General features: G+C 39.8%; 1 long non-coding RNA gene across 5 annotated transcripts in view; it reads right to left on the bottom strand.

The window, feature by feature from the left end:
- LOC309614575 overlaps window positions 1–16,511 on the bottom strand; it is a 57,608-nt gene that overhangs the window by 10,291 nt on the left and 30,806 nt on the right. For 4 of the 5 annotated variants that reach the window (XR_014236284.1, XR_014236285.1, XR_014236286.1 and 1 more), the window contains 2 exons: window positions 12,176–12,309; window positions 949–1,132 (listed from right to left, as the gene is read on the bottom strand). This is a non-coding gene — a long non-coding RNA (uncharacterized lncRNA). The remainder of the gene's footprint in view (window positions 1–948; window positions 1,133–12,175; window positions 12,310–16,511) is intronic. The other variant, XR_014236288.1, reaches the window with a different exon arrangement.

The raw sequence follows: 16,511 nt of genomic DNA, 5'->3' as shown, positions 1-16,511 counted from the left end.
TTAAAAGCCAAGTTTGACCAAGTCTGAGATCTACCATCTTTTAATTTCACCATGATGGTTTATGCAAACAAAGGAGATTTATCTCCCCAGGGAATTTTGTCATGTATGCTCATTTGCTTCTCTTTTTTTAAAGTACTTATGAAGTTAACCATTGGAGTTCTGTACAATTGAAAATAGAATCTTTTCCCATAAGATTTCGTGTTGCCCTGAAAGTCAAATTTTCCAACCATGTTTTCATTATATGTGTTCAGTCTATTTGGATCCCTCGCTAAAACATCACTGGACCCATTTTACATACTTGAGTTTCAGATGTCCTGCTGGCAACTCACCTAAAGACAGATCTCTAAGGAGGGAAATCAGTTCCACATGCAGCTAGATTTCAAGGCTGGGCAGTTACACTTAGGAATTGCCTTTAAATGTCCTTCGTCCTAAAGCCACACGTGGGCTTCAGAGCAAAATAGGTTCAAGTCTTTCCTCTTGCTTTTATTGTGTAACTATAAGCAAATCATGTACTTTTCAAGCCCTCATTTTTCTCATCTGAAAATGGAATTATTACATCTGCCTTATAGGATTAAATTAAATGGCGATTGTTACATAGCAGGTGCCCAGTAAATGTTAATTTCCTTCCTACCAATTCCCTTCTAGAATGGAGTTTTGGATTAACGGAAGTGAAGGCAAATGCATTATCATTTTCCTAGGACCCAGGAACGACAGGAGGAAGATAACGTCATATTAGAGGGTAGAGAATGATCCACAGAAAACAGTTAACTTCCTTTTAGGTTTTGGGGCGGGGGTGCCTATCCATTAGGGTATCTGATATATGGCACATCAAAGAATGAACGTTCAATGCCATCCATTCTGGAGTTAAGGGGAGACTAATAGTCGGGCCAATGTGGTGGCTAAAATAATGGTAATAAATGAGATGGGAGTGGGGTGTGGGGAGCTTACCTTTATTTTCATTCCGTTTCTAGTGACTTGATGGGAATTGTCATCTGCTTTCTGAGCCTGAAGTCACTCTTTTCCCTGGTCTTAGATGCTATTCACACAGAGGCCACTCTAAACAAAATGGCATTCAGGAAAGTGACTTCCGATCTGAATCCCCGTCTTCTTTTTTTCTCGTTAGATGAGGAGTCTATTGGATAACATTTATTAGGAAAGTTGATGTGATTTGGAGCAATCAGGAGACACTCCCACCAAATTAAACTTCTTCTGGTTTCTTGAACAGCACAAACTCTTTTAGGCCTGGGGGCCTTTGCACATGCGTTTTTCTCTGGGGAGTGTTTCCTTTTGCCCACACTGCTCATCTTCACTTGGTTGACTCATACCCATCTTTCAGGCCTCATTTATTCGGAGAATTTTTCTGTGACTCCACTTATCCCCCCAAGACTAGTATGTCTTTGCTATATGTTTACACAAATTTAATATTGCACTGCCTCAGCATTCTACACAACTGTAATTCTTTGTTCACTATATTTCTCTCCCAAGTTCTTTGTAGCCTCAGTGAGAACTTAAGTCTGTCTTGCTCACTGCTGTACCTCAGTGCTTAGCATCATATGTGGCATATAACGGGCACGCAAATGACGTGTATTAAATGAGTTCATAAAAGAGTGACTGAGTGTGTGAAAGTGAATGAGTCAAGTTAGTGTGATGTAGCAGGAAGAATACTGGACTGTGAATCAGAATGCCTTGGGACCATTCTTAACTTCGGTTTTGACCCCTTGGCCACTTTAATTTCTCATGCCTAAAGATGCCTATACTATCATCTCAGAGGGTTGTGGGAATTAAATCAAGTGCCTGGTGTATGATGGATGCTTGGTTAAAAGTAGTTCTTTCGCACTGTAAGAGGAATCATTGATGGGAGTTGTTACATTACCAGGGGTTCAGAATCCAGCTGAGCTGCTGGAGACCCTTGGTCACAATACCCTCTTCAGAAGCTGCTAAAGATAAACTGAATCAAGAGGAGCTGCCTCTGAAGGTGGTAGTCCAAAGCTGGGGACCTGTTTCCTCACTTTTCCATTCTGCAAGGAGGCTGTGGATGGGGACATAGACGCTGTCTCTGGGTGAGAAAAGCCTCTTTCAGGAAGGCTCTGACTCTGGCACAAGTGACCCCAGTCATAAAGGTGATTGATTTTCCAGTTTCCAAAGCTTCAAAGCAACATATATAAAGTGCCTGGGCTGGAGAGAGGCACACCTCCTGACTCTCCCTACAACAGCTTCAGTGTTACAGGGAACCCTTACAGGTATTGAACTGCACTTGAGTTGTGCTGGAAATGTGAATGTTATGCATACACGTAAGCACTCACCCCTGGCACCAGGCGGGAGATTCTTGCACATAACCTGCCAACGTGCTGTGCTGGGGTTATTTTCCACTGAAATACCTCAATAAAAAAATCGCAAAGACAAAATTGTAGATGCAGGGGCTGGAAGCTTCTGGCAGTCTCTTGCTTGAGAAATGCCTCCCCTAATTCTGGATTCCAACCGTGCTACATAAAGGGGCTGAACACTAGACCTTTAGTAAATCATGACTTTACGAGGGATAGGTGGGGTCTGGAGGACACACCGCCCAAATGGACACTGGCAGGCAGGCCCTCATGAGATGCTCTTTGGCAAGCCCAGCTCATGGGAAAGTATGATTTCCTGCCTGCTGTGGGTGACTGGAGGTCTGTGCATTTTTTCATTTATTTTCTGCTGTGCTGTGGGATTGGGGGAAATCTAGAGCATCTCTCTGCATTCCATGTGGTACTTATTAGTCTGTACAAACCTGTCTTAGGGGAGGAGCTTGGACTTTGAGGTGACACTAAACTGAGCTTAACTCTCAGCTTTCCACTTACCAGCTGTGTGACCATGGGCACATCACTTAACCTCTCTGAGGCTTGATTTGCTCATTCTGTAAAGATATCTCCTTTTGGGGGGTTTGTTTTGGAGTTTAAATGAGACAACATATGTGAAGTGCCTATACAGTGCCTGGCAACTAGGACACTGCATCTGTTTCCCTTTTACTACTCTTTTTTTTTTTTTTTTTTAATGAATGAGAGAATTATTTAGAAAATTTGTTGTTTTTCCCAGATGTAAGAAGATCAATCAAGGGCCCCTGTTCTCCAGCAGAGAATATACGATTTTTCCCAAGTCTGAAACATATTGAATATTTAAAGTTAATTATACCTAAAAGTTACTTAAAGTTATAATTTATTTTTTTCCCTCAATTTTGCATTCATATCTGTGATTGTGTCTTCTTCCTCAGAGAAAAACAGCACCCTATTAAGTGGCTGGACAACTTATGACACCAGGAATAATAACAATGAAATCTTTTGAATTTTGGTTATTTACATCTCATTTATAAAAGTTTTTCATTTGGTTTACAATAAAATCACATATTCAGTGGGATCAATAAACAGGAACACGGAAAGAACAGAAGTAACAGAGGTTTGAAACTGAGTCCCTTGCTAGGGAGGCTGAAAGGTTCTAGTCAACTGCCCAGCTTGCAAAGCCCCTTGAGGGAGGGAGATTAGACCTCAGGATGGGAAAGTCTCAGGGGAGGGAGGAATGCCGTGTGAAGCCCCATTGATGGAGGAAAGAACATCTCCCTTGGGTTTCCTAAAGTTTATTCTCTTAGATATCCAGGAAGAAAGAGTATGCATCCCCAGCCAAAATTGTTGGCTGCAGTCTCTGAGTATAATTATGTGTGGTAATTGACATTACTATATCAGTACAGTTTCCAAAAACTTAAAAACAGTGGATTAAATCAGTGCCCAATGAAAAGATACTTCTACCAGTAGTGCTCAATTCAACTTCCCCTTTCTAAGTTGTTAATTATTTACATGGAAGTTTCTGGATCTCTCATAGTGATGGTAATGTATTGACTGTTGCAGGGGTGTTTTAAGAAAGCATCCTTAAAATACAGCAAGGCATCACAAGTTGATCAAAAGTAAAGAATAAGAATAAAAGTCAAAAAAGGGGGAAAACAGATTCAGAATGGCCTTCACGTTTGTTAGGAAAGTGCCATAAATTAATTTCAAGCATCCCAATGGTCACTAAAAAACAAAAACAAAATACGTAAAATAAAAAAGATAGTTACACGATTTACAGTACATGGAAGAAACGTCGGTATATATATGCATTAGGTACTTAAAATGCTTTCTCTCCAATCCTATCAAATCCTTGCAAAATGGCTAGTATCCTCTCTGTAAGTATAGCAGGAGTCAGAGGAACAGAAGTCTACCCCAAGGTCCTATAGCTGAGGTCGGATTTGGAGCCAGATGTGTTTTGTTTTCAAGCCTGTGTTCTTGTCCCTGAAGGACGCTGTTTCCTCTTCTCTATGCATGGAGAAGCCTAAGTGAGCATATAACATGGTCCTTTCTGGAATTTTCTGATCTTTACCTCCCTTCGAAGAGGTTCCAGGGAGAGGTGTGAGGTTTCAAAGTGGTTACAATAGAGGACAATAGCCAAGAAACCTACCATTTAAGTGTGCGTGCGTGCGTGTGTGTGTGTGTGTGTGTTCAGCACTAGCATCAGGGTGAAATTAAAAGACACACACTTGCCAAGGCAAAGGTGTCTTGGGCTGAACTCCTGGCAGGTCCTTGAACAAGTTTCTTAATTCTATCAAGTCCACCGGCTACCTTGCTACGTTCTCTTGATAGAAAACCCTTCAAACCATGATTGTATAGGCTCAAATGAGGCCTTTCCCTCCAGTTCTATCTCCTATCGGGAGATTTAGGGAGGTTTGGGAAATCATAATTGACACCTCCTACTGTCCTGCTCATCTCAACTTTGTAGCTCCCCAGCACCCTAACTCCTGAAGTACAGGCTGTCTTTACATTTTCCAGAGACTTCTGTGTTTGTAGAATACATATTGGTGCTTCGCTATGCTTTCTAAATCTTTGTGTAATTTTTTTTAACTTTCCGATATTCTCATTGGGAGAAAACTGAATCAGTGGCCTAGTTTGAGGGCATATTTTAGAAGAAGTGATCTAGTGGAAATTTATGATATGGCTGTTGTTGCTTTTAGTGTTTTAGCTGTTCATGATCCCATTCCTTTCTGAAAAACATCCCTGGTGGAGACTGACCCCTATATCATCATGTATATGATCTGGCACAAACGTGGTTCTCATGGCCCAGTTCTCTCTGCTGGCTCACATGAGCAGTCCTCCAGCATAATCAGGAAGCAAGTTGTGGCCTAAGTCAGCCAATGAGAGTCTTGCTGCCAAAGGCATGAACCAGTCAAGATGAGATCATAACAGCAGCATTGCCAGCAGTGCCATCCTAGTGGTAGTAACAGTGACATTGGCTGGGGCCATGGAGATGGGGATGGTATTGATGTTAGAGGTGGTGGCCTCTCCTGAGTGTTCAGCCAATATAAGTGTGTTGTATGTCCTGATGCTGGGTCTGGAGCTACTCCAATTCCTGTCATTTTCCAAGCCTGAGTCTCTACATTTCCCATCAGTTCTATGAGATACCCTTTAACCTTCCAACAAATTTGTCTCCCTCTTAATTTGGCCATAGTCTTTTTTGATGGCTTGCCACCCAAGCCAGTGATGAACACAAGAATCAACAATGACCGGACACTTAACTTTCCTGGCAGGTCCTGTGTTGGATGATTTAATCCCTCCTATGATTGGTGTTATTGTTTGAATCTTTATAAATGAGAAACTGAAAACTGATAAAGGATATTAAGAAGCTAAGCTATGTAATAGTTTACTTTTATTGAGTATTTATTAGAAGCTAACATTTTAAAGCACCATCTTATTTAATGTGCACAACCTTTCATATTAAGTAAAGCCATATTTCAGTGTATCTAAGACAGTGTTAATTGCAAAGTGTGGCATTCTTTATGTATCACTAATAAAGTAAAATGCTGCCAATTATACTATGATATGCCATTAATTGTAAGATGTATTCTGATATCAGAGATTAATTAAAAATATATTTTAGAATAGATGAATTACAGCATGTCATTATTCCCATTGCAAAAATGGGGTAACTAGGCCCAGAAATGTGTAAGAACTTGCTTGAGGTCACATAATTTGCACATGGTAGTAAATAGATTTAAACCTAAATCCACCTGGCTTCAAAGCTTGAGTTATTAATCACGATGACATATTGCTCTCTAGTCATCTAGCCACTTAGCTGTAGGACTGAAATTCAAACCCATGTTTGTCTGACTCTGAATTAGTAATGGATAAAACTTAATGAGTATCTATTATATGTCAGGTATAGTGCCTGGAGGTTTATTGTTGCTATTTTATTTAATACTGATAATAAGCCTGTAAATTAGAGGTTACTAATCCCATTTTGCAGACGAAGAAATTGAGGCACTGGCTTGCTAAAAGCCACAGAACTGGTGAAGAGTAGGGCCAAGGCTTGATTCTAGGTCCTTCTGCCTTCAAAGATACATGTTCCACTGTCCTACACTGCTGCTTGTTTTGTCTATAGTTGAATTTTGCAAAAAGTGCTCATGGATGTAGGGCAATGCTTATCTAAAGAAATTAATCCCTGTTGAAAAAATTTTGGACATTGATATATAGCTACCTCATATTATACTGCAAAGGCTATTACTCAGGCTATTATTTAGACAAAGGAGGATTGTTTTTGGTGCCTGTTTTCTCCACCTCCTTCCTTTGCCCGATCCTGTCAAATGACGTAACTGTAGGAACCATTCAGGAAACAGCTTTACCTATTCAGGTATGTGAAGCTCACAGGTGAATAGCATAGAGCATAGGTATGTAGAGTCTAAACAAAGAAATGGTAAGGGTTCAGAACCCTCCCTTTTTCTATGCTCCTTGAGAATTTCTCTACTTTTGCATATTGGGCTTCATAGTAATTATAGCTAACTAACATTATTGCCTGTCTTTGGGTTCTCCTGAAAAGCAGACCCTGTGATAAGGACTTCAGGGCAAGTAATTTATATGGGAGATGATCACAAGATGCCCAATATGTGATTGGAAAAAGAGAGATGGGAAGGGTAGAAAAACAGAGTACATTTATGAGTGACTATTTCTGGGCGCCACTGCTGGGATCTCACTGAGGAACTCTGTAGAGCATGACTCAGAATTATCACAATGAGGGATGGGAAGCTGGGGTATTTGTCCATTGACTCTTGTCTCACTGACTGAGGATTTTCTCTTGGGATGTTAAATTCGTAGTGCTTCTGGGTTTTATCTACATGCACTGGTACAAACTTCCATTGATATGGAAGAAAGCCCTCAGATAGAGAAGCAGAGAGCTATAGATACTTGAGATGGGAAACTGTCAGACCCAAGAATTGTCCACGGCAGATTCAGGTAAACTCAGAAGTATGTTGGAGGGATGGGAGGCATCTCAGCATAATCTTCTACACCTTCTTACCGTGGACTGAGCGTTATGTTACTGTCTTTATTTGTATTACTCAACTCAATACTGTGTAAATGTCAGTTGCCCAAATAAACTTTATTCTTCCTAAAATCAGAGACTGTTTTATTTGTCCTGTCTTTGTACCTCCAGGGACTGGCACAGTGTTGGACAGGGTAGAGTAGAAATGTGAAGAGTTGGGGACAGGGCTATCATTGCAGGGGCATGGAGGTGAAAAACTGTATACTTTATCCAAGAATTCAAGTGGAATAGAAGGGAGGTCTTCTCAAGCACCATTCTGGAATTCATTGTTTCCATGGGGTATATTGATTGCAAAAATGCCTCCAATTCTTCACTCTTCCTGTATTCTTGCCACTTGCCTTATAACTTTGCAGTGCCTCTAACTCTGGCTCTGGGCATGTCCATGTGACTTGTTTAGGCCATTGGGGTGTTAGTGTGCATAATTCAAGTACAGGCCTGAAACTGCTTGCACGGTTGATCTTGGGTTGCTTTTGTAGCTCTGCATTGTTATGAGAACATACATGGATTAGCCCTCAGGAGGATGAAGGACAAGTGGAGCAGAACCAAGTTGCTTTGGTTGTTCTGGTTGAGGCCATACTAGACCAGCTAACAGCCTAGACCAGAGCAACAGTGCTACCAGGAAACCCATGTCTGTTACGTGCAAGCCCAGGTGAAATTAACCAAGGCTCATTCCCCAGCCTCTGAACCCCACAGACACAGGAGCCAAACAAATGTTTATTGTTCTAGGCCACTAAGGTTTGTGGCTGTTTGTAGAACAGCATTTTTGTGGCAGTATGTAATTGATAACACCCCATGCAGAGTATACAAAGGAATAAAGAGAAAAATGGCAAAGCGCTACTGAAAGGCATATGCTGGGCAGCCGGTTAGTCTAACTCAGCAGCCAAATGATTCCCTTATGGTCACCAACATGAAGCATGTGTCATGAAAATTAGTGCATCAATAAATTTACCTATTATGACGTGTCATCAGCTGCTTGGGATTACTTGTCACCTGCAGAAGCTGCAAACATTAAAACCGTAAATGCCTGGAGTTTAGGGTTCGTAGGGCAGAGAAGCAGTGTGAGATGGAGCTGACCACACAAGCAGGAGCCAGACACAGATGAGTTTGGATGCTTTCCTGGAGTTATCAGGATGCTCGGGGCATGAATGAATGTCATTTGAATGAATGAGATATGCTGGGAATGATGGACATTTCCTGGCATTACTTGATTGAGGGTAGGTACCTACCTCGGTAAAAAACTGGCTGTTATTTGGTAAAAATGTCATCTGCTACTGCAAATTTTACTTCCCTCATGGGCTTTTTTATTTATTTTTTGAGTAATATTTGTCAGGTTATGTAGCATATAATCAGAGACATGGGGCACCTTTAAATGTTGTAATTTTTCAAGGCGATAAGCCTTCTGCTAAAGAGAAGACGGGAAGAAGACCAAATCAAATAACAATTATGAATAATACTCAGCCCATAACAAAAGGCTCTGGATTTTATAATATGTTCCTGCCAAAGGCCATGTGTAATATTTCCTTGTTAGGAGTTCCCAACCACTATGAAATCCACAAAACCTCTCCCAGCTGTTGAAGACTTATCCTCCGTCCTTTCCCATTCTGGGACATATCCATAAGGTTTAGAAAATATGACTAAGTTTCCCAACTTGAATGACACTAATAGTAATTTTCTAAGGCTTTGGAGAAAGATGTAAGAAAACCACAGTGCATGTCTGTTTGAAAACTGTTCTGTTTAATGATTTGTGGTGTTCCAAAGGTGGAGGGTGAGACAGAACTGTTTAAGAAACTTGCTTTCAATGATTTGAGTGATCTTAAGATTACATTTATAATCAGTACAAATTAAATTACATTTAAACTTGAGGTTCAAAAGTGAAGCATTAAGAAGGAAGTGAGCAGGTAGACAAATTTACTTCCATTTTGTGAAAGAACTTAATGGGACTTTAAACGCATGTAGGGAAGTTATGAATTCTCCTCCTGACATATGTGAGATTGTAGTACATCATTCTGCTTGAGTCAAACTTCTCTTGAGTAGGAAATAGAATAAGAATATTTAGAAATACAAGAATAGAAATACAAGAAATATAAGAATGTCCTACTAAGAATAAAACCCCAAACGAGAAGAAAGTAACTTGAAAATAGTTAAGAAAATGTATGATATATCAATTGCTCATTTCTTTAGCACTTCCAGCAGGTTGTCTGTGATATCTACTGAAAGCCAACATTTACGGGGCCAATGACTGAGCCAGACAATGTGCTGAGCACATATATTAACTTGTTTAATTCTTATAACAATGCATTGAAGTTGGTACTATATTTATCCTCATTTTATAGGTAAGGAACTTGAGGTTGAGAAAGGTTAAGTATGTCACCCAAGATCATACAGATAGTAAGTGACAGTGCCACTAGTCAACCCCATGTCTGGGTAATGCTAGAGCTCATGGTTTAATCAACACGCTCAGATGTTTACACCTTTTGACACTCCATCTGTTGAGAAAGCAAAGTCCTGGTGACCCACTAATTCCAACAAAAAAGTGTCAGGGCTGTTTTATATTGACTCTTGGAAACATTCCAGTTAGATGAAGCAGTTATTGACAATAATTGCATAGTAGTCCAGAAGCCTTTTAATTCGTACCTAGGTATTGTTCTTTCTTTAAACTTTGCTCTAAGTACTTAGCGATTCATGACTAAATTGTTTTCTAAATTGGCAAAGCATTATCTTTAATAGATAAAGCATAATTACCTAGAAGTCTTACTTATATTGCTACTCATCCTGAAGAAAGCTTAGCCAGTTAGTTCTCAAAGCAATGGAGCAAGAAACTTGGGGCTACCTCCTATAATCTTGCAAACCTAAATCAGTGATGGAGTCATAAATGCCACAGAAAGTGCCAAGGACCTTGAAGTCATGAGGCCTTCATATTCAGGGGGACGATGGCAGGGGAGCTTTTACCATCGTTATACCTTCCCCTTCATTCTGTGGGAATGACCCCTGACTTGTGTCTCCTTACAGCATCTTATTGTCCCAAGGTAAGAGTAAGTGTTCTACTCTGCCTTTGCTAATATTCTTGCACATCTTGGAAAATTTTTCCTTCTTTAATGATGCCAGTCCTTGCATTCTTGTTAGGAAATTAAGGTTGGAAAGAATATGTCCAGAGATATTTTAATATACATTTTTAAAATTATTGTTTATGTATGATGAGGCCAACAGATCAGGAGATAACTCATTGAAAAGAGAGTGTGTTATACTCACAGATCCCAAGAGAAAGGAGCATGGCATAGGCCATTTGGGGAAACACCAGGGATGGTCAGGGGGCAGAGGGAGAGAGGGAAACTGTGGACAAACGTTTTCATTTTGTGGTTTCCCTAAAAAGAAACAGGCAAGACAGGGTGAGCAGACTTCGGATTGGCTAGTTTAAATAATTTCAGTGAGCTCTGGGGTGTAAGCTATCCCTGGTTGTCTGGTACCTGGCGTTGGGGTGATGAGGGCAGGTAGATGGTGGAGGGCCCAGTAAGGCACGTGGTTGGGGATATGGCTCTGGACTGGTTGGCTCATGGTGGAAAGTCATGCTCGTGGGCGAGTTGTTTACCGTCTCCAGGAACTGGCAATTCCTGGAGGAACAATCCTTCCAGGATCAGCAAGACCCCAGATGTCAAAGCATCAGAATACAAAAAATAAAACCCATGGTTAATACAAGAGGGAAACTGGGAAGAGTTCATCTTTCTGACAGGAAATGTGGCTTCCACATGTGTATGTGTGTGCATGCACATGTGTGTACACACATGTGAGTGTGAGTCTGTGGCATATTAATTGGTTTCACAGCGTCACCTGAAGTCTTAGAATTTCTAGTGATTCAATATGCATTTCTAGGAATTGAGGCTTCCACATGGACCACATTATAAATAGCATGTGTCCCCCATCCATCTTTTATTGGCTTGGCCTGGCTCCAAGGACTCTATCTGAGAAGCCCAAGAACTGCTATACTGACTCTTCCTCCTTCTCTAGAAAGTCATCAATTCTGGGTGGAACTGGAGGTTTAGATCATAGTGGTCATCCTTTTAACCTCTCATTTTAACTAGCTTCTACTAAACTGAGGGCTGTGGTCATTATCCAAGGTGGAGACTCTCCTCCAGCTTCTCCTTCCTCTTAGTATGGTTGGAAGTTGTCCTTAAGATTTGAGCATTTTAATTAACCAATTCTTCCTTCTTTTCTTCCATAAGAATATTTATTTATTAACTTTTATGTGCTAACACAAATCCAGGCATCTTGAGGGTATACAAAGAGAAACCAGACAAGGAGTTTACAGCCTCATACAGCTTCAGAGAGAAATCTTTTTCAAATTTATTTTATTTTTTATTGAAGTATAGTTAATTTACAATGTTGTATTAGTTTCAAGTGTAGAGCAAAGTGATTCTGTTACATATATATATAGTTTCAAGTGTAAAGCAAAGTGATTCAGTTATACATATATATAAAATATATATATTATATATATGTAATTCTTTTCCATTACAAGTTATTACCAGATATTGAGTAGAGTTCATGTGCTATACAGTAGGTCCTTGTTGTTTGCCTATTTTATATATAGTGGTGTGTATCTGTTAATTCCAAACTCCTAACTTATCTCCGCCCCGCCACCATCCCCTTTGGTAACCATACGTTTGTTTTCTATGTCTTTGAGTCTATTTCTGTTTTGTAAATAAGTTCCTTTGTATCATTTTTAAGATTGCACATATAAGTGATATCATATGATATTTGTCTTTCTCTGCAGAGATAAATCTTAACAGTTCTCTGAAGGCAAAACCATACTTACTCATTTGATAATTCAAGCTCCCATTGCATCTTAAATGTTGTCTGAGCCTTGAGAAACACACTGCTTTCAATTGGTGTTAGGAAGTACGTCAAAGTTCATCCCTAAGGATGAACCACAGAGACGGCAAGGACTATCTACATTAGGGAGAGAAGAGAGTCAGGAGTTGGGGGGGTCCAGGGTCACATATGTCTGATTTCAGATTCCATCTCTGGATCTTACTACTTCTAAGAACTTGGGCTAGTTGCTTAGGTATCTTAGTCTTAGTTCTGTCCTCTGTTTACGAAAATAGTCATTATTTAAAAGTTGTGGAGGAAAGAATTGATCCAGTTAAGATTGTTGTCACAATAACCGAGAAAATTTGTGGAAATCCCTTGACACTGTGCCCAATACATATTAAATACTCACAAGTATGCTTTATTGTTAACATTATTGTCAATAGTGCTGTGTTTAAGGAGAAAAAGCATGAGTATTGACATCAGGAAAGTCTGAGTCTCGGTGCTGATTCTGCTGCTTACTAGGCATGTAATCCTGGGGTACATTACTTAACATTTCTGAATCAGAAATAATCACACCTACCTTTCATGTGATAAAACTGAAAGATAATGAGTGTAGGATGCCTATAACTTATTATTTTCTGGCTTCCACGTGAAGTGGTAGCTGTAACTATTAGTGTTATCTAGTGATGAACTAAGAATCTTAGACTCCTGGAAAATCAGCCATGCATTTCTGTGGGAGAAGATAGGGTGCAGGGAGAGAAAAGGATCATTCTGCTTTTCATGATGCTCCTTTTTTTTTTTTTTTTTTCCCCCCCTCTGGCACTGTTTGAATAGAGGTCACTGGTTGGCGCCCGTACAGGATGTCTGTGGTTCTACCCTCCCAGCCCACCATGCCTTTGGTCCAGTCTCCAGGACCTGCGTTTATGCCTGTCTCTGTGGCTACCTATGACCACAATTGGAGAAAGTCCAGCCGGCTGGGGGAGCCTCATGTATGACTCTGTGTTCCTGGGTGCCTGCCAGTGGACTCATTTTGCTGGAGGAATGTGTAATACGTACTGAGATTCTGTGGGGCCTCAAGATGGGAGGACACTCAGGGCCAAGGGGACCTGGAACCAGGGTAAGGAGGGCAGGGAGAAGGCTGTACAAAGACATTTTTGCTCTTTGGCCCCATCTTCATGTTGAGTGCCCCAAGGCTCAGTCCTTGGTTCCCCCTGCCCTGTTTCTTGGTGACGTCACCCAGACTTAAGTAACAACCGTGTGCTCACAACTAATAATTTATATCCAGTACATAGTCAGGGTTTAAGTATTTGTAGAAAAACAAAAGAAAGAAAGGAGGAAAGAAATTCAAGTAAGGGAGGGTAGGAGGGAGGGAGGGAAGAAGGAAGGCAGTATTGTTAACTTGAAAGGATGTACTCCACTGGTATTAAAAAACTAAATATAAAAACATGGGTTGTGAAGCACAGATAACATGGGTTCAAATCTAAAATCTCTCACTTTCAGGCTAATTTGGGACAAATTATTTAATCTCTGGATGCTTCAATTTTCTCTTGTCAAATGGGAATAATAAAAGTTATCTCATTTGTTTGGAGGTTGTTTGGAGATATAAATATGCTGGTACATGTGAAATGCTTTTAAAATTACCTGGAAAATCATAAATGTTTCTAAATATTAGCTATTATCACATAAATATAAACTGTATATCTGATAGACCTTGTATGAAATACCCAGATGACTTAAAAGTGGTGAAAATCTAATTAAGATTCCAATGTATGAGCCATAAATGTGTGGAATGATTACACACGTTTCTGGATCTATATTTGAGAAGAATATCTTGGGTAATGTTACCAAATGGGTGACATCTTAGGAGAAGATATTTTTAATGTTAAAATTAAGAAAGAATTAATATCCAAAATATAATTTAAATTGACAGGCTGAAGCAGGGAGCCATTAAGAAAATGGGCAAAGTGACCAGACAATTTATAGAAACTGAAGTCTAAATGTCTGAAGAATATATAAAAATGTGCTTGAGCTCATTGGACATAATAGTGCTAGCACAATGAGATACTACTTTATACCCATTAGAATGGCAAAAAATGGAAATGTTGGGACAGTCAATTGCTGTCAGAACTTTGAGAGGACAAGAATTTTTATGTACAGTTGAAGAAGAGTAAATAGGAACAATCATTTTGAGAAGCAGGTAGGCAATAATTAGCTAAAACAAGTATTTCTTTTCCTTTTGACCCAACCAACCCAATCCTATGTATATATTCCAGAATAATTCTTTTTTTTAATTGAAGTATATTTGATTTAGAGTGTTAAGTTCTATTAATTTTTGCTGCTGTACAGCAAAGTGATTCAGTTATACATACTTTTTTATATTCCTCTCCTTTATGGTTTATCACAGGATATTGAATATGGGTCCCTGTGCGATACAGTAGGACCTTGTTTTTTATCCATTCTATATATAATAGTTTGCATCTGCTAACCCCAAACTCCCAGTCCATCCCTCCCCTACTTCACCTCGCCCTCCCTCTTGACAGCTACAAGTCTGTTCTCTATGTCTGTGAGTCTGTTTTTGTTTTATAGATAGGTTCATTTGTGTCATATTTTAGATTCCACATATAAGTGATATATGGTATTTGTCTTTCTCTTTCTGACTTACTTCATTTAATATGATAATCTCTAAGTCCATCCATATTGCTGCAAATGGCATTATTCCATTCTTTTTTATGGCTGAGTAGTATTCCATTATATATATGTACCATATCTCTTTATCCATTCATCCGTTGATGGACATTTAGGTTGTTTTCATGTCTTGACTATTGTGAATAGTGCTGCTATGAACATAGAGGTGCATGTCTCTTTTTGAATTATAGTTTTGTCCAGGTATATGCTGAGGAGTAAGACTGCTGGATTATATGTCAATTCTGTTTTTAATTTTTTTTTTTGAATGTTATTTATTTATTTATTTTTGGTTGTGTTGGGTCTTCGTTTCTGTGCGAGGGCTTTCTCCAGTTGCGGCGAGCGGGGGCCACTCTTCATCGCCGTGCGCGGGCCTCTCACTGTCGCGGCCTCTCCCGTTGCGGAGCACAGACTCCAGACGCGCAGGCTCAGTAGGTGTGGCTCACGGGCCTAGCCGCTCCGCGGCATGTGGGATCTTCCCGGACCGAGGCACGAACCCGTGTCCCCTGCATTGGCAGGTGGATTCTCAACCACTGCGCCACCAGGGAAGCCCCTGTTTTTAATTTTTTGAGGAACCTCCATACTGTTTTCCATAGTGGCTGCACCAACTTACATTCCCACCAACAGTATAGGAGGGTTCCCTTTTCTCCACACCCTCTCCAGCATTTGTTACTTGTAGACTTTTTAACGATGGCTATTCTGACTGGTGTGAGGTGGTACCTTATTGTAGTTTTGACTTGCATTTCTCCAATAATTAGCGATGTTGAGCAGCTTTTCATGTGCCTTCTGTGTGTCTTCTTTAGAGAAATGTCTATTTAGGTCTTCTGCCCATTTTTCAATTGGGTTGTTTGGTTTTTTAGTTTGTAGTTGAGTTGAGTGAGCTGTTGATACATTTTGAAAATTAAGCCTTTGTCAGTCACATCATTTGCAAATAGTTTCTCCCAGTCTGTAGTCTGCCTTTTTGTTTTGTTTATTGTTACCTTTGCTCTACAAAAGCTTGTAAGTTTGATTAGGTCCCATTTGTTTATTTTTGCTTTTATGTCTACTGCCTTAGGTAACTGACCTAAGAAAACACTGATATGATTTATGTCAGAAAATGTTTTGCCTATGTTCTCTTCTAGGAGTTTTATGGTGTCATGTCTTATTAAGTCTTTAAACCATTTTGAGTTTATTTTTGTGTATGGTGTGGGGGTGTGTTCTGCCTTCATTGATTTACATGCAGCTGTCCAGCTTCCCAACACCACTTGCTGAAGAGACTGTCTTTTTCCATTGTATATTCTTGCCTCCTTTGTTGAAGATTGACTGTAGGTGTGGGGTTTATGTTTATTTCTGGGATCTCTATTCTGTTCCATTGATCCATATGTCTGTTTTTGTGCCAATACCATGCTGTTTTGATTATTGTTACTTTATAGTATTGTCTGAAGCCTGGGAGAGTTATGTTTCCTGCTTTGTTCTTTTTCCTCAGGATTGCTTTGGCAATTCTGGGTCTTTTATGGTTCCGTATAAATTTTAGGATTATTTGTTCTAATTCTGTGAAAAATGTCATGGGTGATTTGATAGGGATTGCATTAAATCTGTAGATTGCTTTGGGTAGTGTGACCATTTTAATAGTATTAATTCTTCCTCTCCCAGAACATGAGATATCTTTCAATTACTTT

The sequence above is a fragment of the Balaenoptera borealis genome (assembly GCF_965194805.1).
Source record: "Balaenoptera borealis genome assembly, chromosome: 17".
In the NCBI taxonomy this organism is placed as follows: Eukaryota; Metazoa; Chordata; class Mammalia; order Artiodactyla; family Balaenopteridae; genus Balaenoptera; species Balaenoptera borealis.
Note: the sequence above shows the minus strand (reverse complement) of the source record. Positions and strands in the feature narration are given on the sequence as shown.